General features: G+C 39.5%; 1 protein-coding gene across 1 annotated transcript in view; it reads left to right on the top strand.

Moving 5' to 3' along the window:
* CHRM2 (cholinergic receptor muscarinic 2) overlaps positions 1 to 26,787 on the top strand; it is a 128,543-nt gene that overhangs the window by 787 nt on the left and 100,969 nt on the right. The gene's annotated exons all lie outside the window — the stretch shown is intronic.

Raw genomic sequence — 26,787 nt, 5'->3', positions numbered from 1 at the left:
CCGCTGTGCTGGGTCTATGTCCCCTGCTCCATAGAGCGTGCACTGATAATTGGTAACTAGTTGCAGTCACTGGCACCCTGTGCTGCCAGGGAGAGAAGGTAATGCTGTACTTGACTGGATTTACCATTGCCAGATGCTCACTCTCCCTGTGAGCAGCAGTGCAGACATCCAGGGAATCTGTACAGTCATTTGTCAGCTCTGTTTTTCCCCACCCAAAGCAAACATTTCTCTATTTAATTACAGTCGGTCCTAATGACAAACAGCGTTTTGCATGGCGTGTATTTAACACTTTCACCTATCACCACTCAACAGGTGTGAAATATGAGAGCTGCCTAGATAGACTGTGTGCGTCTTGTGCGTTTTACTGCTGGAGGCTCAGGTGTTGGGACTGGCTGCACTTCTGTGCTGAATCCACAGTCATTTCCTTTACAATGCACCAACAAATAGTCCTTTCTCTGGCACTGAAGGGGTTAAGTCTCCTATTATTCCCTTATCATATCCAATAATTCATGGTTTGGCTGAAAAGCCACCTCTGCCCTTGGCTTTGATCCTACTGGGTGCCTGTCTGCATATTTCTCTCTCTGTTGGTTCTAATCTTTGACATCCCACCCTCTACACCTCCACTATTTTTACTTGCCCTGTCATCCCTCTCTTCCCTATGATCTCTCTCACTTCATCTGCCCCTCTTTGTTTTTTTGCTCTATCTTCATCCCCCACTTCGCCCTCCCCAGCTCTCTCCCTCTCTCTAATCTTATTTCCTGTAAACTAGAATGCAAAACATTTTTTGCTGATGGTGACTTTATAAGGACAAGTAGGTTAAACCTATTACACAAAGAACCTATATTTCATCCAAGCCCTCTCGCAGGCTCACAATGAGTCAAGTTAGGAGGAGAGTGGAGGGGAGAGCAGCCACTGAGAGCTGTGGAGAGGGGGGATCTGCAGCACACATTAATGTATGGGCAATTACCTTAGGGTTTTTGATCTTCTAATTAGAGGGATGAAATAAGCTTCAAACCACATCCAACCCCATGAATGATTTATACAAGGGGAGCGGATCTCTTTAATATTACTGCTCAGGAGCATTAACTGATGATCTCGTTATACATGAGGGATTATTTTGTTACCAGCCAGGAAAGACACCTTAAAAGTGGGCAAATTGCAAGCATTAAGGGATTAATCTTCTCAGCCTTTGATCATTTTTCTTTTTTGCAATTTGCTTAATGTTCTCCTTGCCAGACCCAACCATCAGCGCAGAGAAAGTAATCCAGCAGATATGTTTGGTCATTGCAGGGCGTTAGTTGATTTACTGTGTCTATAATGTGTCGTTGACGATCAAGCCAGGCGTTGTCTAATGTTGTCCTCATCCGGATAACGTCAACATTACTCCCGTTTGGGGGCATTTTGGGGATGTTTATAATCCCGGATGAAATGAATTGTTACGGCTGTGCCAGGAGACTAGGGAGGGGGCTTTATTGGAGCCTGGGCTTCTGTAGGATTGAAAACCCCCTTTAACCTCAACCGTAACACCACTTTCTGTAGCCTGAGAAATATACTGTAAATTCAAAAGTATGCAACTATAAAAGAGAGATAGAAAGATGATAGATAGATAGATAGATAGATAGATAGATAGATAGATAGATAGCACATGTACTGGTCTCTAGTGTATTATATATTATATAATCTATTATCTGTTATCTATCTACCTATCTCATATTTATCTATCTATCTATCTATCTCATGCCTATATATATATATTATCTATCTATCTATCTATCTATCTATCTATCTATCTATCTATCTATCTCATGCCTATATATATATTATCTATCTATCTATCTATCTATCTATCTATCTATCTATCTATCTATCTATCTATCTATCTCATGCCTATATATATATATATATATATATATATATATATATATATATATATATATATATATATATATATATATATATATTATCTATCTATCTATCTATCTATCTATCTATCTATCTATCTATCTATCTATCTCATGCCTATATATATTATCTATCTATCTATCTATCTATCTATCTATCTATCTATCTTTCTATCTATCTATCTATCTCATGCCTATATATATATTATCTATCTATCTATCTATCTATCTATCTATCTATCTATCTATCTATCTATCTATCTCATGCCTATCTATATATTATCTATCTATCTATCTATCTAACTCATGCCTATATATATATACTATCTATCTATCTATCTATCTATCTATCTATCTATCTATCTCAAGCCTATCTATCTATCTCTCTATATATCTATCTATTTATCTATCTATCTCAAGCCTATATATATATTATCTATCTATCTATCTATCTATCTATCTATCTATCTATCTATCTATCTATCTATCGATATCATGCCTATATATATTATCTATCTATCTATCTATCTATCTATCTATCTATCTATCGATCGATCTCATGCCTATCTATATATTATCTATCTATCTATCTATCTATCTATCTATCTATCTATCTCATGCCTATATATATATATATATATATATATATACTATCTATCTATTTATCTATCTATCTATCTCAAGCCTATCTATCTATCTATCTATCTATCTATCTATCTATCTATCTCAAGCCTATATATCTATCTATTATCTATCTATCTATCTATCTATCTATCTATCTATCTATCTATCTCTCAGGTATCTACAGTACAATGGCACATATATGCTTATTAGTATACTGCCTACCTACCTGAACGTTTGCACTGCTGGTCCCTATAATATTATGAATAGAGTGTGTTTGCTATCACAGACAACTTTATTTGCTGCAGATGTATCTGTGCTGTGCAGAACCCGCCTCAGTTTGGCTGCAGCTGTAGTAGAGATGTCTGTACAAAGAATAAAATCATTGAATCTCATCATTTGTTTATTACAATATAAGACCTTGTGTATTGTGCTGCAAAATTTCAGAAGGGTCTCCTTAACCTTCAACGTATATAGTCTAATGTATACCTGGCCGATATCTATGTATACTGCTGGTACCTATGTGTACAGCGCCCGGTGACTAGGGGTTTAGTTTTTTTCACTTCCTTTTTAATTCTTCAACAGATGTGGTACCCCCAGCATTGGGGCACTGCGTCTAATCACTGTGCTTTTACACTTCTGCATTTTAGTGTAATGTCTATTGTAGAGTAACGTACAGATATACCTGTAAAAGTATATCAAATGCATTTAAATTTCAATTCCACCAAAAACTAGTTTGATCCAATAGTAAATTGAAATGTCAATTTTGAATGATTTAATGCAGCATTGTACATTACCCAGCAAGCTGCAGCATGGGGCATTGAGACATGTAAAGTACAATGAGGAATGTGTTATCATGTTTTGGGATACTTTGATTTTAGAAGACAATCAATACATAGCTTCCTTTGGTGCATATGGGGTCCTATGTCACCTGCCATTGAACGTATATCCAATTGATGGAACTGCTGCCCATGTTTTCTCTCAATTTACACGCAGTGTCATTATTTTAAGAGCTACCATCAATTTAACTTAACCCCTTTAGCAATTGCCATCGGCTTCATTGTACCAAGCTGACATCTTTGGCGTCCAGTGGGTTATATTGACGATATAATTCGCTTTTCTGAGAATTAAGTGTTAACCCTTAAGCTTACCAGTGACGAAGCAAACAGTGGCGGGGGGGAGACAGGATTAGAAAAAAACACTGTGGTTCCCGAAACAAACAACAAAACATTAGAAATAACACAGTTTTTTGCTGAAAGCCTCTCTTGTACGGCATGTAAGATATTATGTATCTGGCTTATTCACCAGAGTCTATTACCACTGTGTCAAAATCAACAGGAGAAAAATCGCACAGTGGTTACGATGTGGATACATGAAGCCCAAAGATAATCACTTAAGAACAGCTTCTTCGTTATCATAAAAGGAGACTTGTTTTCTAAGTAGCGCGATTAAGCAACGTACAGCTAAAGATTAATCCTTTTGGTGGGTGAAGTAATATAGATATCAGGCTTCCATTATAACTCAACAGCCATAAAAATAATAGTTGTTGATATATTTCCGGCTTTCCATGCACGATTATACCAGCAACAGCTCCTACGGATAAATAACATTTCATCTGCAAATCCCAGTAGCTCATTTGGTAAGGTTTAGAGGTAGGTGTAATATGGGATATTACCGTATGTGTATAAATGGTTATATATATATATATATATATATATATATATATATATATATATATATATAAATTTATGAGAGCATATTGTTTGCGGGGTGGTTATAATATGTTTATCGACTTGAGTCATTCTACATTTTTTATGCTGAAAGCCAAAAACAATGAAAGCTGAACAATGGAAGCTACAGAACGACAAGGTCCGACAGAATTCTAAAGTATAATCAACAAGTAGAGAAGTTTGGAATTAAGATTCCGAGCCGCATCCTGCTCAGACAGTGCGCTACAATAATGTATTTCTCTGCAGAATGTGCCTTCGCTAGTGTATCTGTAGATTTATGGAGGCAGGAGCAACGTGCCAAGCTGGATCCGACTCAAAACACTCAACAAATTAATATCGTAATGGCTCTTAGGCAAAACATTGTGAACTCCATAGCCGTTATCAGTCTGGATCTTGTTCTCTTCCAAAAACAAAACCGGTTCCACCCAAACAAAGCTGTTGAGCTACTTCAAGAGCTTTGAGCCACTTAGACGCGTGAGTTCCTTCCAATTTGGTAAACCACAAGGCAGGAATTAATGGGTGTTTGGATTGCAAGCTCTTTAGGTTATAATTCATTTGTGTTGCTTGCTTCGTTGCCACTCATTTTATTTATTAATTTGTGTTTCATGATGATAGAAGTCTCAGGATATTATTTTTGATCATAAACAAACGGTATAATACATCAACAAGTGTCCAAATTCTGTTGCGTCACAATCTATTCTAAGCTGCTAACTCTCAGGAAATGTATGCATTGTAAAATATTTGCAAAAGAAATTTATTCAAAGTTAGTGTTACCTGTCAGTAAAAAATGTTTAATTGTTCATGCTACGTTCATGTACGAATTGAATGGGCGGAGCCAGTATAGAACCTCACGCATATCATACAGCGAGTCATGACATTTTTCTTAACTAAACTGGCTCTATCTGTATCACGCTAGTAATAATTTTATTTTGAGATAGTTTAGATTAGTGACTCATTTACTTACAAATACCAACACCACCTTTGCTGTAAATGCTGCTATTCCTTTCAATACTGAACACATATCGATATAACATTATTATATGTCAGTAAAACAAAGTGTTGGCCAATAATTATTTTTAAATTGTCAGTTTTTAGAAGAAAATGTGTTTTCAAATGCTGGCATCCCATAATTATTCACAGCTGCCTTAAATCCCCTCCCAAAACCAATAAGCAAATTTTGGGTCGCTGATTACAGGATGGATCTTATTATGAAAAACAAACTAAGGGTTATATTCATTAAAACTTCTAACAAGGAAAAGTGGAGGTGTTGCCCATAGCAACTAGTTTCCTAGCACGTACTAGGTAAAGGACAGCTAGAATGTGATTGGTTGCTATGGGCAACATCTCCACTTTTCAGTTTCAGAAGATTTACTGAATCTACCTGTTAGACTTACTTGAGGATAGAATTTCACTTCTAAAACACGTTAAGAAAGGACCCTGCAATTTGCTGGAGGACTTTGTGTGATTGCAGCGCGCGGGATGCTCCAGATTAAAGAAAGGGATTTATAGGAAGATAAAGTACGTGAAGCATTTTGAATTCAGAAAATGCAGAATGACATAAAAGTGAGTCCGGACAGAATTTTTCTCTTTTATTTTTAGCTTGTCAGCTCGTCAGATCTCACAGAGTCTCGCTGATCCTTCCCTGGATTCCTTTATCCCCCCTACCAGCATTTTCTTCTCTAAGTTTGGGGATTTCAAGGATCAAAATGCATTTTTGAGCAGCTATTAAATCTGTCTTTGAAGCCCAGGTTTTTCCCCACCAGAGCTAAACATATATTTTTCTTGTTTGAGGCTGACATGTTAGTTAGATGATACGCTTGATGGGTTAGCAGTGCTCGTCTCTCACACATCCGCTCCAACACAGAGACTTACGGAGAACCTAGTACCGAGAACAGGAAATACGGAATAAAATATATATATAAAAATATAAATATATATATATATAAATTATATATATATATATATATATATATATACATATATATATATATATATATGTATGTATTTACATATATATGTGTATATATATATATATATATATATATATATATATATATACATATATATATATATATATATATATATATATATATATATATATATATATATATATATATAATACATATATATATATATATATATATATAATACATATATACATATATATATATATATATATATATATATAGATATATATATATATATATATATATATATATATATATAGATATATATAGATAATACATATATATATATATATATATATATATAATACATATATATATATATTTAAATATGTAGTGGTGGAAGTGGGGATATACTGGGGGATTGCCTTGCCGCCACTTCTCCTACTGCCTTTATTGTAAAATTATTAAATTCCATCCACTAACAATCCCATTATATCTTTCACACAACTACTTCTAAATTTTCACTTCAACCACAATGTATGTATACATATATATATTGTTATAGTTTTTATAATGGGATACACTAAATCCATATTATATATATAATTTACAATATATATATATATATATATATATATATATATATATATATATATATATATATATATATATATGCTAATTTTATTCATTACAGTAATTTTTTGATCTTTTTTAAGTGTTTGTGGGCTTTATCCGGAGTCGAATCTAAGCCTTTGTCTGGCTACTACAGAGGATAGCCTATCAATTTACTAGGTACTTATGATTTCATTGAAACATTCATGGATGTCACAAATTCCTAGGGAAGGGAATTGATAGGCTGATTATTGGACCAGCCCACAAATGGCTGCCTTTTATACACTTTAACATCTATTTAGTTCCTCAGTAATATTTTAAACTACGAAAAAGAACTACGTCCCAGTAGTCTTCCAATTTTTTAAATGTGTGGCTGTGGTCAGAGCACCTTTTAGTATTCAATCTTCACGTCTCCTCCACTATGTCCCCAGTTTTGAAGCTAGTGGGGTAAAAAGGTGCATTTTCAGAAGAAACGTGTGCTGATCTTGTGGGAGACGGTGACCTGTCCACTAACGTGATTGTATCAGTGCAGGGCTACAAGTAATGTTATGATGTGAGGAGAGCAATGGAGCAGATAGCCAGAGACTGAGGGTGGAGTAGAATTGTCAAACCTGCCAACAAGGAGAAGTGGAGGTGTTGCCCATAGCAACAAGTCAGATTCTAGCTATCATTTAGAACACTTTAGACAATGATAGGTAGAATCTGATTGGTTGCTATGGGCAACTCCTCCACTCCACTGGATGGTGGAAAGAGCAGGGTTCCCAACAGCACAGAGCATTGATTCAGGAAGATTTGTTGGGGGTAAATGTATTAAGCTGAGAGTTTTCCAGGGGGGTTTGAAAAGTGGAGTTGTTGCCTATAGCAACCAATCAGATTCTAGCTATCATTTTGTAGAATGTACTAAATAATGATAGCTAGAAAATGATTGGTGTTTCAAACCCGCTGGAAAACTCTCAGCTTGATACATTTACCCCTGGGTGTTAAACACACCTCTATGTGAAATGAAGTTTATACATTTAACTTGTTTTATTCCTGTGTTTAGGAAATTGCTAATGAGATGATGTTGCCAGCAATCTGTTGAGTAAAATAAAGGGCCTATTGAAGATTTTTAAGATTTTTTCCTCTTTAAGTGTCATAGCAACGGTGACAGATGACTTTTCGGGCAATTTACTATACAAGCCATGTCGGGACAGCGCAACCGATAGCAGGCTGTTTTGGCGATAACTTTATTCTAATGAAGACTCCAGGGGGTAAATGTATCAAGCTGAGAGTCTTCCAGCGGGTTTGAAAAGTGGAGATGTTGCCTATAGCAACCAATCAAATTCTAGCTGTCATTTTGCAGTATGTACTAAATAAATGATAGCTAGAATCTGATTGGTTTTTCAAATCCGCTGGAAAACTCTCAGCTTGATACATTTACCCCCCAGGTTCTGACCCAGAGTCTTTACTGCGCATACACAGGTCTCATTTGCGTTGAACAGCGCAGGGGAGAGATCCAAAGACCCCTCTCCTGCGAGAGGATTGAATGCTAACCATCGGGGTCAAGCCCCGAAAAGCTGAATTGTGTGGTAATTCTCTTAAATTACTATTTTACTTAAAAACGCCAAAGCCAGGTGGAAAAAGACATGGTTTAGAGCTTCATAAATAGGCCAAAAAATGAATATTAAATATACTCTATATTAAAAATTATGTGCCCACAAGTTCTCTATATAACAATCCTGGCCAGGAAAAAAATCGGTAATTGACACAGACCAATTTATATAATAAAAAAATAAAAACGTAAATAAAACAATCTTCACGTTGTCACTGGACCGTTCTTCTCTAATTGGCCTATATGGTGTACACAGATCTGTAAGATACCATATTACTGATGGCCTCATTTACATAGTTTTCTCATTGATAACTGCAGCCTGAGAATAATAAAAAAAAACCTCTAATTAAAAATGTGGTGTTAGATACAGTATATAGTTGCACATATAATTATGACCTCTATTTTTAATTGTTTCTGGAGTCCTACATGTCATAAAAAAAAAGTGCAATGACACCAGAGGTGTTTAGTGATGCGCAGAATTGTGTGTTGTGTGTTAGTGGTGTTTGTAACAAGATAATGAGTGTTCGTTTGCATAGGAAATCAATTATAATGAGGTAACTTTTCTATCTGTATCCTAAAGTGTTGACAGTTTAACGCAGCGGGTAAAACAGTGTCCTTTGCCAGTTGAGCTTACAATTATAATTATTGGTGCTTGGAACATAGGAGTATACAGTAGAGATGCTCAGGCTCGGTTCCCCGAGAACCGAACACACCCGAACTTAGCAGATCTGAGTACCGATCCAAGCCGGCTCTGTACTTTCGCGCACCCTCAGAATTGAAAACTAGGCAAAACGTCATTGTTACATTGTTGGACCTCGCGAGTTTTGGATTCTATAAGTTCCGCCCTCCACAGTGATCCAGCGCCATTTCACAGAGGGACACAGAAGGGGTAGCACAGTTCTTGCAGCTATTTTATTTTTGTTAAAGAGGACGCAGCCTATTGCTTCTCTAGTGACATCACTGAGAGGGGCGGTGCCAATATAGGCAACTATCCTATGTCTGATATCGATAAGCCAATGGGGTCCTGTAAAGACTAGTCACGTGTAATTTGTGCTGACCAGCTACAAATAACTGCTTAGACCAAATAGACAAAACTATCCTAGTCCTGACATTATTGGATGATGCATGTCACAGGCAGGGCATGGTGTTATTATTATTATTATAATTATTATTATTATTATTGACTTGTAAGGCACCACAGGGTTTCACAGCACCATACAGTGGGGAAAACAGAACATACATAACACAGGGACATACAAGGTAGACAAAATAAATGCAGACATGAAAACAAATGGCAGTGAGGACCCTGCTCATACATACACAGATACAGACAGACATCATACTTGTCCACGCTCCCGGAACGTCCGTGAGTCTCCCGAATTTTGAGTAGATCTCCCGAACTCCTGGGAGAGGAGGCAAGTAACGTGGAATTGTGTCATTTTGGCCCTGCCCCCCGTTACAAAATGATTGTTGTGTCACGGGCACAAGGCAAAAATGACACAAATTGCCCAAATCCACACCCTCCCACCACACCCATGATCTCCCAAATGCCATGTGCATAAAGTTGGAAAGTATGACATACTAACATACATACATATCTACAGACACACTCACATATATGCACACATACATACATACATACATACATACATACATACATACACACATACATACACAATACCTACATACATACAGTACATACATACATATATACATACATACAGTACATACATACATACATACATACACACATACATACATACATACATACATACATAAATACATACATACATACCTACAGACACACACACACACACACACACATACATACATACATACATACATACATACATACATACATATAGACACACACATACATGCATACATACATACATACATACATACATACATGCACACATACACACATACATGCATACATACATACATACATACATACACACATGCATACATTCATACATACATACATACAAACATACAAACATACATACATACATACATACATACATACATGCATACACACATACACACATATATACATACATGCATACATACATACATACACACATACATACATACATACAATCATACATACATACATACATACACACACACACACACACACATACATACATACATACATACATACATACCGACAGATACACTCACATACATACATATCTACAGACACACATACATACATACATACATACATACATACATACATACATATCTATATACACACATACATACATACATACATACATACATACATATATACAGACAAACAGGCAGAGACTTTATATAATAAAATAAAGAAAACAAGCGTACAGTAGGTGGATAGCTCCGTACAGATCTCTGCTTTAGAGTGTGTGAATTCATGTAAAGAACTTGATTCCCAAATCTTGTTACCAGCTCATTCCTGACCATTAATACATGCCCAGGAAGAGCAAGCTTACGACAAATCCACCTACTGAATATTTTAGCAAATGTCAGCAGGTGGTACATTATAAACAGATTTCCAGCCTGATATATACAGTGCATGTAGTGTTAATTAAACTTAGTGTATATAGTTCTGTGACTGAGACAAGCTGTTGAATAGCAAACACTTCATCAGATGGGAACTTTGTCTATTTAAGTAGATTTGTCTTAAAGTTTGTAAAACAATCTTGTGAGTGACAAATATTGTGAGTAGAGAGATCTTAAATAATGTTTAAGCATGGAGCACAGCGAAGTAAATGTCTTTGCTAGTATATGCAAAACATAATATTATATATATATATATATATATATATATATATATATATATATATATATATCCATATATAGATATATAAGATATATACATATAGATAGATAGATAGATATATAGATAGATACAGAGATGACATATCATAGATGACAATGTATGTATTTGGGTCATATTGATTGAGTTAGGACAAATGACAGACATGTTAGCAGAAGATCCCACTGGGATGCCGTGAATTTGAATGCAATTAAATTTGGCATAATGCACATATGTTCTTTAGGTTCTGTTGTATTGCATCCCCTCTCCTGAAAGGCTCGACAATTCTGGAGCCCCAATATGGTGATTATTTACATCATACTCAGTGATATATTTAATGCACACATATAAATCTACTGACTATTATATATAATATGTCACAGGTGGGTGAAGCATTATGCATTGATTATTGATATCCTGTGCTTATATTACAGCATTATATCGCCCAGCACTATAATATCTGGAATATAAACTGAACATTCAGTCATACAAATACTGTAATAAACAATGAAACAGGAGCGACGACCTGGCTAGCAGTAGTTACCAATATAAAGAAAGCTCCAGGACATTTAAATCACTGTTTCAGTATACATGTATTAATTAGCTGGGATAAGGGGTGGAGAAGGTGAGGAGGTGTGAAATAAACTTCAGACAAGTTAGACTTTGTTGTGACTGTACGGTTATCCTATTTCAGGGATTTTTTTTTGCACCATGTAAAACTAAGCACACCTCCAGTATGTGGGGGAGACCCACAGACCAGGAAGCAGGCGTGCATAGGCATAATGACTATTAGCTATTTGCAATGTGCTTCGTAAATGAGATCCCGATAACCCTGTCTCCTCTGTCACTTCATCCTCATCATCATTTATTTATATAGCGCCACTAATTCCGCAGCGCTGCACAGAGAACTCACTCACATCAGTCCCTGTCCCATTGGGACTTACAGTCTAAATTCCCTAACACACACACACACACACGCAGACTGACAGACTAGGGTCAATTTGTTAGCAGCCAATTAACCTACTATGTTTTTGGAGTGGGGGAGGAAACCAGAGCACCCGGAGGAAACCCACACAAACACGGGGAGAACATACAAACTCCTCACAGATAAGGCCATGGTCGGGAATTGAACTCATGACCCCAGTGCTGTAGGGCAGAAGTGCTAACCACTTAGCCACCGTGTTGCCCTCTTCCTCCGCTATTCATCTTCACTGCATTTCTACCTACTGACTGATCTTTTACTGTTTCCTCTGTTACTGTGTCCATTCCGGCTATGCACACCCTCACTGTATCTTTTCCCACGTTTACTTCACTGTCTGTATCCCTTCCAGTATATCACCCCACTGGATTCACAGACAAAGTAAGAACACCCACTGTATATTCTCCATCTGCATCCTCTGTCCCTATATCCAACCATACAACCACCGTGTGTCATCCCACAGAGACCGGCTACCACCAATCTACTCTCTCCAACTGAACCAGCGTCAATCTAACCCCCCCTCCTGCATAGTGTCTTCAACTGTACCCTCTCTTACTGTATTCAACACATGTAGTCCGTCTCCTACTCTATCCACCGCTACTGTGTCCTGTCCCTCTGCTATTTCACCCCTCACTGTAGTCTCTGGTACCTTGTATACCCCCTGTATACTCCACACTGTATTCTCTGCAGTCATACATCCTATTACTAAAGCATATTACCTAGTAACGGCTCCTCAATCTCTTTCTCAGGTTATATTCATATGCTGGCTTTAACCTGCTGCTTTTTCCTCCATTATATCACCAAGACCCCCCTTTCCTTTGTCACTCTACAGCCCTATCTCTAATTCACGCCCTTTTCCTCTCCCATTTGGATTACTGTAACCTACTATCACCAGACCTCCTTGCCTCCCATCTTTCTGTATTGCACTCTGTTAAAAATACTGCAGTAAACTTATTCTCCTAGATCGTTCCCAACAGACGTCCTCCATAATTCCCCTCCAGGCTCCCTATCAAGCCTAGAATGACCTACAAAGTGACGCCGCTTTACATTGAGTTCCTCCATGTATCTGCTACTCACTCTACATCTGTTTCAATGTCTCTCTGTGTTCATAATCGTCTTCTGCACTCTGTGAAGAGTCGTCTGGTCACCTCCTCCACTTCTACTGCTGTCTCTTGTTGTTCTCCCTCTCTGTCCGCTACCTGTCTCTTACCTATGGAATATCCTCTCTCTTGGAATATGTCAAGCGCCTTCTCTTCTCAAAGCCCAACTCAAGAATTTAGATAGTCCGGATCAGTCAAAGATGGCGGCTATTGTGGCCAAGCACAGCCATCTACTGCTCTTAGTTCTCCAGCTTCAGTCTAAGTATCCCAACTTACAATGTGAAGCGCGAACCAGTTATCCCACTGTCGATTCTGTTTTGCACTTATTGTATTATACAAAATTTCCCCCTAGTGTCTCTTGTATGCTCTGTGTAAACAATGGCGTTATGTATATACAGTATATAGAAATAAATGTATACATACATACAGTTCTGGGAATCAGTATCTTACAAGAAGGTGATTGACCTTAATCTTTGATAGACTGAGCAGGATCACAATCATGACATAAATATAGATTTTTCTGTGGAAAAGGCTATGACACATGAATATACAGTACATAGAACCATCGTGCATGGAAATCTTGTTAGAAAGCAGTCTGGTCAAGAGAAAGCCTGATCGTCTGCCATATTACCGTAGCCAGACATTGTCCGTGGAGACCATTAACCACACAGTTCTTCACAATTAATATGTGTCATTCATCTGTCCTTCAGTGGAAGGCCTTCTCCAAGTCACGGAATTCCGCTCTTGGCTCCAACACAGAAATCTCCCAGCAGAATAATCCCCCACCGCAGAAACTAGTTCAGCCTGTGTTTTTCCTTGTACTCAAGAGGCTCTCTAGTGACACATTTTCCAGTAGTAGCAGCTGTGTGTGAGAGTTCTTCTATATCTGCCCTCGCATTGCATTTTGCAATCGTCATTCAAATAAAGCGAAACAGACCTTATCATTGTTTTTTAGAAAATCTTTTAATCCTGGTTCGTGTGACTTGTTCTGCTGTATTTATCACAAGACAAATGTCACCTAACGCTTCACTAACTGAAATTATCTAGATATCATCTTTCCAAATAACCTTGTCAATTACGGGGAACGTTGTGTTGTGGATGATGGCTGTGTTTATTATATCAGTGGAATCCAGCAGCACAGTTAGATTTCTACTTATGTTTTGTTTATTGCATGTGCAACGCAATAACGTGTTTCAATTCTGCCCAAATAACTATTTGATTGTATCTCTGGAAGTGGATGCAATCACAACACATTAAGCCCTAGCAGGCATGGCTGTTTTTTGTTCATACATGTGTCATGATTATTACGCTGTGAAAACATTTGAATGCCTTTGTGTTGACCTTTGCTGGCTTGCCAACATTTTTAATACAATTTCCAGGGGCGCTAAACTACCTGGCAGATACATCTAAAGATAAACACCAGGACTGGCATCTAGTAGAAACAGGGTGCAGTACAATCTCCATAAAAACATGTTTTCTGGAAATATTTATAAATATTGTTTATTTTTCTTCAATATTTTAAAATATGGATATTTCCAAGTTAACTTAACACTACCCTGGCCCTATGTTTGTAGATGCGCCCATGTGCAGGGCTGACAAGAGGAATCTGGGGCCCCAGTACAGCAACTTCTTGGGGCCCCTTTCATAACCACTGAAGAGGACGTGGTCACACCAGGTTGGTGGCTCCTCCCACTACCCAGGATGGCCAGGGGCCCTAGTGTGGCTTTGTACCTGCTACCCCCCCCTCTCAGCACACCAGCCTATAAGTGAGCCTGCTTGCTGATATGCGGGGGGTATTAAATGTTGTTAAAAAAAGATTGTATTTACTTTAAAAACATGATTAATTAATTTAGAAAATGCTTTATTTTCAGAATACATAATTTTTTCTTAATGCTTTTGTTCGGTTATTTGCATCATGGAGGTACAAGTACAACTGCGCTACCTGTTATCCATCTAACAGAATTAGAAATTATTTAAAACACCCCCGATATTGGCAGCCCTAATGTTGAGAGATAGTAATACCAATTTACCAGAGAATATATTGATCGTACCGGATTGCTGGAAAGACCGTATATATCTTAATTACATTTTTGCAATCGATAAAAAGAAATGTTATACATCAACTGGATATATATTGAAAATCAGATATTCTCAGTGAATACGCATAAGCCATCAGGGGCAGATGTAATTCAATCAACAGTACAAATTTACATTCTTACTAAAAATTATAGATATCTTTGAAAATAATAATTAAGAAAAGGAGTTGGACTTCAATATGTATATTGGTTCACATTAAAACATCCCAAGCAGAACACATTTAAATATCCAAAGTAGATCCTGGGGAGTTCTTGCTCATCCAGGACTCCCCAAAATTCAGGAGCCTCCCGTACGTTCTGGGAAAATACACAAGTATAATTATAATCCCCAGTATATGAATTTGCTGAAAAAACAAACGTCACATAACCGAGGTTCTTTGACCTTCACATGTAACTAACTGCCCTTATATGCCCTAAACTAATAATAAATAATACTGACTTAAATTAATTTCTAATACATTGACTTATTCCTCTTCAACAAAAATGTTTACATGATCAGGACACATTTCTTTTCCTCTGAACTCATTATATAAAATGATGTTCAATAACACTTTCTATATCCCTAATGTCATCTCATTACAGTTCAATAGTTCAGTTTATTACAACCAATGTCGAACCAAACTTCTAATCACTCAAGAAAAATTATTAAAGAGAAATGTATCAAACACAGAGATACATTCATCATCTGGAAGCAACAAATAGATTCAGAGCTATATTTGTAGGGTCAAAATACTATAATATTATAAAATACTTTTATCAACTTACCATTTTAACCCTATCCCCTCTACTAACCACATCTTCCACTAAATAGAATTAAATATGCTAAACCGGGTCAAAAAGTGGTTTTAGAGGAGTAAAACCTATCCCCTATGTTCAGAATCCCTTGTATGTTTCACTCCAATAAACCTCAATTCAGCGGAGCTGCTTTCATAATGAATTCCAGAATGCTCCCAGACACTATTTGTTTGCAGCTTTCTAATAATAGTTCTTCTTTGTTCAAGAAATCGAATTAAAAAAAAACCTAAGGGCTGAATTGGACCCATATGTTTAAAAAAAAATAAAAAAATCTAAAAATTTGTATTTACGCCCATAGGATACTTGCCTATATAAAAATGAGCAATACTCTGAGCAAACCTGATGCCCATGGCTGTACCCAATAGTTGTAAATAGAATGTGTCATTAAATATGAAGTAGTGATGTGTTAAAATAAACATGATGTGACCCAGTAAAAACTCATGATACATCTCAGAGTTGGAGGCATCTCAAGTTTTATCTAGTGCTGTACCGGTAACATATACGCAATACACTTACACCCAACCAGCTTATAAGCTTAGAGAAGATTTTTAACATTTGTTTTGATAGCGGAAAACACATTCTCTATTGGGTTTGTTTTTAATACAACAGGTATAATCTTCCTTTTGTGAATGAATAATAGGAGCTAAATATTAATTCTAAATTGCAGTTGCAAGATCATAGGTACGATCAATGAAGAAAGCTTCAGAGATCCATCCTCAACGAGCCGATCAGAATCGGCTAGCTAGTGCTGGCAACGGACATCATCCTCACTGTACATAAGAACCAGCCCTCAGGTACCCGTAGTCAATATGGCTGAAGACAGGCGTACCTGCATTTCTGTGTGAGTTATCATTAATTATTTATATAGCGCCACCAATTCCGCAGTGCAGTATAGTTTGGGTTTAATACCAAATCTAACTGCAAAATAAAAAAATGTATTTAGAACTTTTTTGATTCTGTGTGATAAGCTATTATACTTCCATATGAAAGCAAACTTTCCTTCATTTGTATCTTTATCTGGAATAATGTATAAACGTACCTCTCTAATGTACTAGTCTTTCGCCATGCCATCTCTACTAGCTTCTCTCTTCAAAGGTTTTCATTATATCCTTTTCTGAGGAACTAATCCTCTTTATTCTTCTTAGTTGTCCTTTGGATGTGTTGGTGATCCAGCATTTATAATGTCTACAATTATAATTATAATGTAGATAATTCTATAAGTCTACAGTCGTTTGAAATATATAGTTTTCACTTCTATTGCCCTGTGATGAGAGGGTGATATCTAAAAAGTTAATGGAAGCTTTGTGAAATGTATAAGTGAATATAAATTATATTAAAGTGTTACAATAGTGATTACACAACAGCACTTGAATTTATTTAAATAAGTGACAAATTCAATTGCAAATGTGGAATCACCATCCGAGGAGGCCATCCCAAATATATGTTTGCTCAAACTTGCATATATAAAAATTAGCAATACTCAGAGCAAACCTGATGCCCATGGCCATACCTAATAGTTGCAAGTAAAATGCGTCATCAAATATAAAGTAGTTGTGTATTAATATAAACATGATGTAACCCAGTATAAACTCATTATGCATGTCCGATATTCCAACATCTCTACGAAAGAAATTCTTAACTTCCATAAGCTCAGCTTTAAGGAAATATTGTTATAAAAGGCTTGGACATCGCAAGTCAAAAAACCAAAAGATTCTTTATATTCTTTATCTTTCATAATATTTACTACTTGTGTGATATCTTTAATATAGGGTCTGAAAAAGACAACATGAGTCAGAAGGAAATGATCAGCCTAATAATACCAATTAAAGGTAAACAAACCTTTGCCAGAAATTGTGAGATGACCCGTGGGGGTGTTAAGGGATTTGTGTATTTTGGGCAAATAGTAATATGGGAGGAAACAGGATGAGTATGTAAAAGAAAATGTCATTCCTTTTTATATATCACCCCATCAGACAGACCTACATACACCATGGATTTAAATTTTTATAAAAACCCATGGATTAATTTTTTTCATTCTTCCTCTCTTTCAATTATTTCTAGATCCCTATTTCTTTTGGGGGGTCACTCAATATAGGGGTTCGTATATGTTGAAATGATGAAATTGAGCCAGCCAATGACCTTGATTGTTCCCCAAAAAAAGTTTACAACATCTGATTCCAATATTGACAGCAGGAACCTCTTTCAAAGTAAAAACTAGTCCTACCACCTGCGCAAACACCAACATTCACCAGCAATAAAGCTCTACACAATTAGATAAATGTCTCCCTCATTCTGAGATCAAAATGTCACAGCTAGGGTTAGATGCGCCCCCCCCCCTCCGCCTTTGTGCGAGCAGCTTTGGAAACAGAAGGCTGTGCACATCCTAGAGGGTGAGGCAGCACGGTGGCTCAGTGGCTAGCACTTCTGCCTCACAGAGCTGGGGTCATGAGTTAAATTCCCGACAATGGCCTTATCTGTGTGGAGTTTGTATGTTCTTCCCGTGTTTGCCTGGGTTTCCTCCGGGTGCTCCGGTTTCCTCCCACACTCCAAAAACATACTGGTAGGTTAATTGGCTGCTATCAGAATTGACCCTAGTCTCTCTCTCTGTCTGTCTGTCTGTGTGTGTGTGTATGTTAGGGAATTAAGACTGTAAGCCCCAATGGGGCATGGACTGATGTGAGTGAGTTCTCTGTACAGCGCTGCGGAATCAGAGGCGCTATATAAATAAATGGTGATGATGATGACTAAATGGACCAAGATGAAGCTAACAAGCTTCATCCTGCTTTATCCTGCTCTTAGTCTGGCTTAGCTGGGCATTATTACAGAGACAGGAAAGCCTCACGATGCCATTTAAAATTCATTTCCCTGAATAATACAAGTGCATTCACATGTCTGACATAGGCTTTGCTGAATGTTATTGCCCTATAATATCAAACTGGTCTTAAACCATTTTAAATGATTATTTGATGACCGAATGGCACTATTCAACTGCTGTCTATGGATAGTAATTTTACAATGAAGAGGAATAAAGCGACATTCGCAGAATGACTGATGTCCATATGTTTTACTGAACATTTAGTGAAAAATAAAAAGGACATTAAAAATAATGGGTTTCTCTCTCTGAATAGAAAGTCTATGATCAGCTTCAATTACATTAGATTCTGTAAAACCATCGTACAGTATGTTTCCTCCTTTGTAGAAGTAATATGGCGGGGAAGCCATTGATCTGAGTCACCCTCCCTCCAGCAGGCTGACAAATAAACTATATTGGACACAGGTTTGAGACACCGGTATTTGTCATTTATTTCACACAATATACTGAAGTCTGAGTATGATCCAGGGACATCCGTACAGACCCCCACTGCAAGAGGATATTTAATTAATATAAGTGAGTCAGTTCTGAAATCTGTTGCTGGTGACTGCAACTGTGTTTCAGAATTAACCTTTTAGATATTTTAAATCAAAATATTCAAAATATTTAAAGGGTGGGTATTACATTGGCGCTGACTGGTCATAAAAGGAGTTTTTCACCTTTTTTTGGGTGGGTTTACGCTACACCTCCCCAACTCCCTCCTGTATCAAGCTGCGAGGTTCCGGCAGGTTTGAAAAGTGGAGATGTTGCCTATAGCAACCAATCAGATTCTAGCTGTCATTTTGTAGAATGTACTAAATAAATGATAACTAAAATATGATTGGTTGCTATAGGCAACATCTCCACTTTTTCAAACCCACTGGAAACTCGCAGCTTGATACAGTTACCTCCCGATACGTATATATCACAGTGGAGGGTTCTCCATCTATGTATTATTATTATTATTATTAATTTTTATTTATAAGGCGCCACTAGGTATCCGTAGCGCCGTACAGGGACATACAGAAACACGATACAGGGTGAGACAGCACGGTACAGTTAACAAAAAGCACAGTAACTCAGAAGCTCAAAGTACAGCTAGATGAAAGGTGAGAGCCACCAGCGGTGAAGCTAGAGAGGCAGAAGGGCAGGAGGACCTCACGGAGGAGACAAGGAGCTGGAGAGCAGAGTTAAGGTGGTGGAGAACAGGAGGAGAGGAGGCCCTGCTCAAAGGAGCGTACAATCTTAGGGGAGGGTAGGACGGACAGAGACACAAGGGTGGGACGAGGAAAGGGGGAGAACGCAGAGAGGGAGAGGGGGGAGAGGAGAATTATGAGGAGGGAGGCAGGAGGAGGGCAGGATAGGGAGGGCGGTAGGTGGGAGGCTGGAAGGAGGTCGGTTAGGTGGGGGACTGGAAGGCTTTGAGGAAGAGGTGGGTTTTTAAGGCCCATTTGAAGCTGGACAAGTTGGGGGATGTTCTGATGGAGCGGGGGAGCTGGTTCCAGTGAAGGGGGGCAGCGCGGGAGAAGTCTTGGATGGGAGCATGGGAGGAGGTAACCAGGGGGGGGGTGAGGCGACGGTCATTAGCCGAACGCAGAGGGCGGGATGGAGCGTGGATGGAAATAAGGTTGGAGATGTAGGGAGCAGTGGAGTTGGAGAGGGCCTTGAAAGTAAGTGTGAGGAGCTTGAACACTATTCTGTAGGGGAAGGGGAGCCAGTGAAGGGATTGGTATAGGGGGGAGACAGAAGAGGAGCGGCGAGAAAGGAAAATGAGCCGAGCGGCTGCATTAAGTACAGAGCGAAGAGGAGCGAGATGAGTGCGGGGGAGGCCGGTAAGGAGGAGGTTGCAGTAGTCCAAGCGGGAGATGATAAGAGCGTGGACAAGAGCCTTAGTGGCATCTTGGGAGAGGAAGGGCCGAATGCGTGCGATATTCCGCAGCTGGAAGCGGCAGGATTTGGCGAGAGAGAGAATGTGAGGAGCAAAGGAGAGAGAGGAGTCAAGGATGACACCGAGGCAGCGAAGTTGAGGAACAGGGGAAATAGAGGAGTTGAGAACAGAGATAGAAAGGTCGGAAGGGGAGGGGGAATGAGTGGGAGGAAAAACAATAAGTTCGGTTTTAGCGAGATTAAGTTTGAGGAATCTAGAGGACATCCAGGAGGAGATGGCAGAGAGGCAGGCAGACACCCTGGAGAGGAGGGAGGAAGAGAGATCGGGAGAGGAAAGGTAGAGTTGGGTGTCATCAGCATAAAGGTGGTACTGGAGACCAAAAGAGCTGATGAGTTTCCCCAGGGAAGAGGTGTAAAGAGAGAAGAGAAGGGGTCCGAGAACAGAGCCTTGGGGGACCCCTACTGGAAGGGAAGAGGGGGGGAGAGAGATCCAGAGGTGGAGACAGAGAAGGAACGGTCAGCAAGGTAGGAGGTGAACCATGACAGGACCGGGCCGGAGAGGCCAAAGGATTGAAGGGTGAGGACCTTACCCCAATCTATGTACTAGATTGGGGTAAGGTCGGTCGTGTACCACTCCCCTCCTAAAAGTGTAAAACCTCATATTTTTGTCAATGGATTAGCTAGTAGCACAAATGCCTAGGTGGCCCCTGGTACCAACCTTTTTTAAAGTCTATATTGCTGGCAACAAGTGACTTTGAATGCCGGGTAGATTTTCACAGAAATATGGCAGCCAGCATTGAGCAACATTTGGCTTTTTATCACTGAAAAAAAGGAAAGGCGATAAAATTGCTTCCCTTCATAATATCTAAAGCATTAAATATCCTTTACAGTGATCTCTCCCAGCATGGAATAAGCTCATGTGCACCCTATGTGCAGCACAGGACTGCAGGTATTCTCTGTCCTCACATTCTGCTAATTGCTAGCAAATACTTATCATTATGCTATATTGTAAACACAGTGAAGGTAATTAGTGGAAATCTGACGACGTGATTATCTGTGTACGGTGCTCAGCCCTTGGAATGTGTACTGAATGTTCCACACTATAGCAATCATCACTCCTCTGTTACTATCTCCACACAGCGCTGTGAGAAGCAGGCGGGTGCTGTTAGGGAGGGAAGAGGGGTCAGTCCTCAAATGCAATCATAGCATTGTGGATTTCCTTAAATAGAACCTGTCACCAAGTGTAGGTGTTCTCTGTTTATTTAGCAGATAATACTTTGTGCACAGTGCATTTATATAAATAAAACAGTGGAGATACTGTAACCTACCGTCCGCCATATGTTAATTGCTTGATTCAATTTCTGAATTGAGATTCTCACTGCACTATGGCCTTGTGCTGCCTCCTTCCACTTGTCACATTTACCATTATAAAGTTTGAGCTGAGTCATTCAGTTATCTCATACTTGCCAACTTTTCCTCGTTGGCTTCAGGGGGACCCCGGGAAAGGTGGGCGTGCGGGGGGGGGGGCTTGTCAAATCGCATAAGATGACACGATATTTGCGTCATTAAGCCCCCAACTTATCTATTGCGGGGGCAAGAACCGGTAGGTTGCCCTGCTCTTCCAGGAACCTGGGAGGTCTCCCAGAAATGCGGGAGTCTCCCGGGCATTCCAGGAGAACAGGGCAACGATGCGTTAAAGAAAAGCAGCGAATGAATCTCTTTTACATTTGTGTCTCCATTACTGAAGTCATGTTGTCTTACCTGTCAGTCTTTGGTTAAATCTTGGTCTCCATGCAAATGGCCACCTCCATAGGCATCAATACATGGACATAGGACACAATTTCTGAACTGTGTCATCATGCCACAGATGGCGAAGCCAACCACGTCTTGTACTGGCTCAGCATCAGGGAGAATGCCAGACTCTTGAGGGAGTGAGGGAGATCACCCCTATTTCAGGGAGTCTCCCTGACATTTAGGGAGAGTTGGCAAGTATGAGTTATCTTACAAAGCAACCTAAGTGATAGGCCTGTCCTGATTGTCAGGGTCATTTATGAAAGTGCAGTTTTGTGATGCCAAGCGCCAATTTCTGTGCAAATACAGACATTTTTCCTGGAGGAAGTGATTGAATGCAAAGTCCAAGATGGCAAAGATTTTGGGCGACAACACTTTTCTGATGGGAGGAGCTAGCGGATCAGGGAGTCCTTGCATAATGTCAGCTAACTGCAAACTTTCTCAGAAGGTCAAGTGGTGGTGTTGCCCTTAGCAACCACTGAGATTCTAGCTATCTAGAATATACTAGATAAATGAAAGCTAAGATCTGAATGGTTGCTATGGGCAACATCTCCACGTGTCCTTTATAGAAGGTTTAATAAATCTACTCTCAGTCTGTCCATCTGTAGAGCCCTGTTGTTTACATAATTGAGGGGGGGGGGGTCCCTGTTACCTACACAGGGGTGCTAGTTGTGTTAGGGGTTCCAGAAGTGTTGCAGAGAGTGGTGGAGTGCTGTAGCCAGTAGGAAGGAATCATAGATCAGCAATTACCAGTTTATTGTAGTCAGACTAATTACAGTTCATATCTAATTGATTTCTCTGGGTTACATTATATTGGAATTATTGGCACTATGTTATTAAATAGGTCCCGTATCGTTAAAAGTTTCACACCTATAAAAATGAATCCATAGGTGCATACAACGGGCAACTATTTAAAATAAAGCCCACCTTTGTGCAGTTAACCGTCGCTTGGCTGTTTGAGATGCCTTTGTTTTTTCTTGGCAACAACCTAAGAAAATCGGGTCAACGATAAAGCCAAGCGAGGCATCAATGTTCTCCAGCAGCTCCACGGGATAGCCATGTAGAGAGTTAATTAAAAATATGTAAGTCTATATTAATGGATTCCAACTGTTAGTAAATCGAATAATAATGAAATAATATCTCCACCCCCTGAGATGTCCCATACCCACAACTGATAAATGTGAGTGCGCGGTCGGTGGGGTTGTATACTGTATGCTGTTGTTTAACTCTCATGCTAGAAAGGTTCATTATAAAAGGGAGAATCATTTTGAATTGAATGAATAATTAAGTCCCACAGCGTCTGATTATAAAAAGGTTCCAAGACCAATCAAAATGCTTGGTGGACCGAACAATTACCAGATGGGAGGCAGCTAGATACAGATAACTGAGACTTGTAGTACCCCACAATGCGGGGGAGGACAGATCTGAGGAAGGGGGGAGATCTCCTTTAAAGTAACATTATTTATTTTTTACATTTTGCTCATAAATACATTTAAATGTGTTTGTGTAAGGTGTGAGAATAGTGTAATTTCAGTTGTTGCATCAGGCACAGAATGTTTAGAATAACCGACGTTGTGGGAACCTACAAAGGGGGAATCTGATCACCAGTTACATTTTTTTTACACATTTCTGAAGCCAAAATTACAGTAGTTCATATAAATATTAAGTTCAGACATAACCGTACCCAGGAACTCACAGGGGAAATTCACCCAGCTTAAGGAGAGGGAATCACTGTGTTAAATGCTTGGATACGGTGTATTTTTAGCCATCAAAGGATCCCGCAGTTTATACACTGAAGATGAAAACACGGCCTGGACGGAGGGAAGTGTGCGTGAGAAACGCTCTCCTCGTTCTTTGAAGAGAGTCAGGGAACAGCTGGTGGATTCCGAGGGGACCTTGTTTACGTCCCTTGTACACTGAAAGAAGAGCGAAATTTTCAGACCTGGTCCACGAATATTTGACGACATCAGCATCCGAGTGCGGAATCTGGCACGTCTCAGGGGCAGGATCTGGCACGTCTCAGGGGCAGGATCTGGGACCTCTCAGGGGCAGGATCTGGCACGTCTCAGGGACAGGATCTGGCACGTCTCAGGGGCAGGATCTGGCACATCTCAGGGGCAGGATCTGGCACGTCTCGGGGCAGGATCTGGCACGTTTCAGGGGCAGGATCTGGGACGTCTCAGGGGCAGGATCTGGCATGTCTCAGGGGCAGGATCTGGCACGTCTCACGGGCAGGATCTGGGACGTCTCAGGGGCAGGATCTGGCACGTCTCAGGGGCAGGATTTGGCACGTCTCAGGGGCAGGATCTGAGACGTCTCAGCGGCAGGATCTGGCACGTCTCAGGGGCAGGATCTGGTACGTCTCAGGGGCAGGATTTGGCATTCCACAAACCACACCAAAGAGGAGACTGAGCTGACACCATTTTGCATTACTTTGAAACTATAATTCCAGTGAATTGGGCCTCATGTATTGGCTGGACCAGTAGTGGAGGGTAAAGTACGAAATTCACTACAGCGCTGGCCAGAAAAAGACTTACACAAAGTCGGTCGCACCTTGTGTATACAAATCCGTACTGTCATAGTGGTGGATCGGGGGAGGAACGGGGCGTTCAAATGTAGGCCGAGTACAGTACGGTCGTGTTCATGTAAAGGCGACCTGGACGCCTCTTGCTCTACATAAGGCCCAACATGCTGAGTGTAAGGTGCACAGTGCAGAGTGTAAGGTGTACAGTGCAGAGTGTAAGGTGTACAGTGTAGAGTGTAAGGTGTACAGTGCAAAGTGTAAGGTGTGCAGTGCAGAGTGCAAGTATAAGGTGTGCAGAGTGTAAGGTGTACAATACAAAGTGTAAGGTGTACAGAGCGGAGTGTAAGGTGTACAATACAGAGTGTAAGGTGTACAGTGCAGAGTGTAAGGTGTACAGTGCAGAGTATGTGGGGTACAGAGCAGAGTATAAGGTGTACAGTGCAGAGTATATGGGGTACAGAGCAGAGTATAAGGTGTACAGTGCAGAGTGTAAGGTGTACAGTGCTGAGTGGCGAGTGCAGGGCCCCCCTGACTTATGGGCCTGTGCACACTCTGTAATCATGGCTGATGTGTCACTGAGCACATGTAAGAATATGAACACACAGCTCATGTGCAATAAACATAAATGTTCACTAGAAAGGGTCATAAAGGTGAACTATATATTACATATATATAGATTTCTCCAGTAAGCAATGAAGGCAGTTGCCCAAAATGCCAGGGATGGGTGAACGAGCGCCAACAATTGTCTTTAAAAACAATTCCCAATGATTGTACTTAGGAACAGCAGGTGGTGATGTCCTAATATACAAAACATTATTTATAGTCCAGGTGGCTTGTACCCTACTCCCGTGCAGGATTCACATGTACTGGACCAGTGGATATTCACACGTGTGTGTTGTATAACATGTACATATCAACGCTTTGCATATATCGGAAACATGAAGCTGTTTTTGACAATAAGACTGGATCCAATGACAGTTCCAGTCGCTGCTATTTAATATTAATGTTCTTTTCTGAGTTTCACACTTATACTCCCCCCCCCCCTCTCTCAGGAATCCGATGCTTGCCCCTGATGTGGAAAATACAGATACTGCTTGTGCCCTCCATCTTCTTCTTGCATAAAACAGCGTGAAGCTTCATATAAATGTAGCTCCAATTATTTCAGTTTAATTTAAGCACGTTTGTGTTCTAACAGGTAAAGCTATTTTCTGCACCATTAGAGCACTAGATCTAACTGATGGTCAAGTTCTGTGTGAATATTCTGAGCAGAGAATCGCTTCTGCTACTGATAATGGTTTCATCGAGCATCAATCCAGTAATAAGCTCAGGGACGGCATCAATACGGCCAGCTGAGATATCAATATAATGACAACAGGCGACACTACTGAAGTATAAGATTAATCATAGGAGATACTGCAGAGGTAGGAGGACTTCTGCTGCTTGGTTGTTGTGGAGGTTCAATATTCTTGGAATGTCGCTTCTACATCGATCATGTCCTCACCTTCAAGGTTCTCAAACATCCCACTCCCTCAATCGATACCACACTATCTGTGTCTCCCTCTTTCCTTTAGGATATAAGCGCTTACACATACTTGGCTA

The sequence above is a fragment of the Mixophyes fleayi genome, chromosome 4, assembly GCF_038048845.1.
Source record: "Mixophyes fleayi isolate aMixFle1 chromosome 4, aMixFle1.hap1, whole genome shotgun sequence".
NCBI classification, from domain to species: Eukaryota; Metazoa; Chordata; class Amphibia; order Anura; family Limnodynastidae; genus Mixophyes; species Mixophyes fleayi.
The sequence above is the reverse complement of the archived record's forward strand: the minus strand, read 5'-3'. Positions and strand labels throughout refer to the sequence as shown.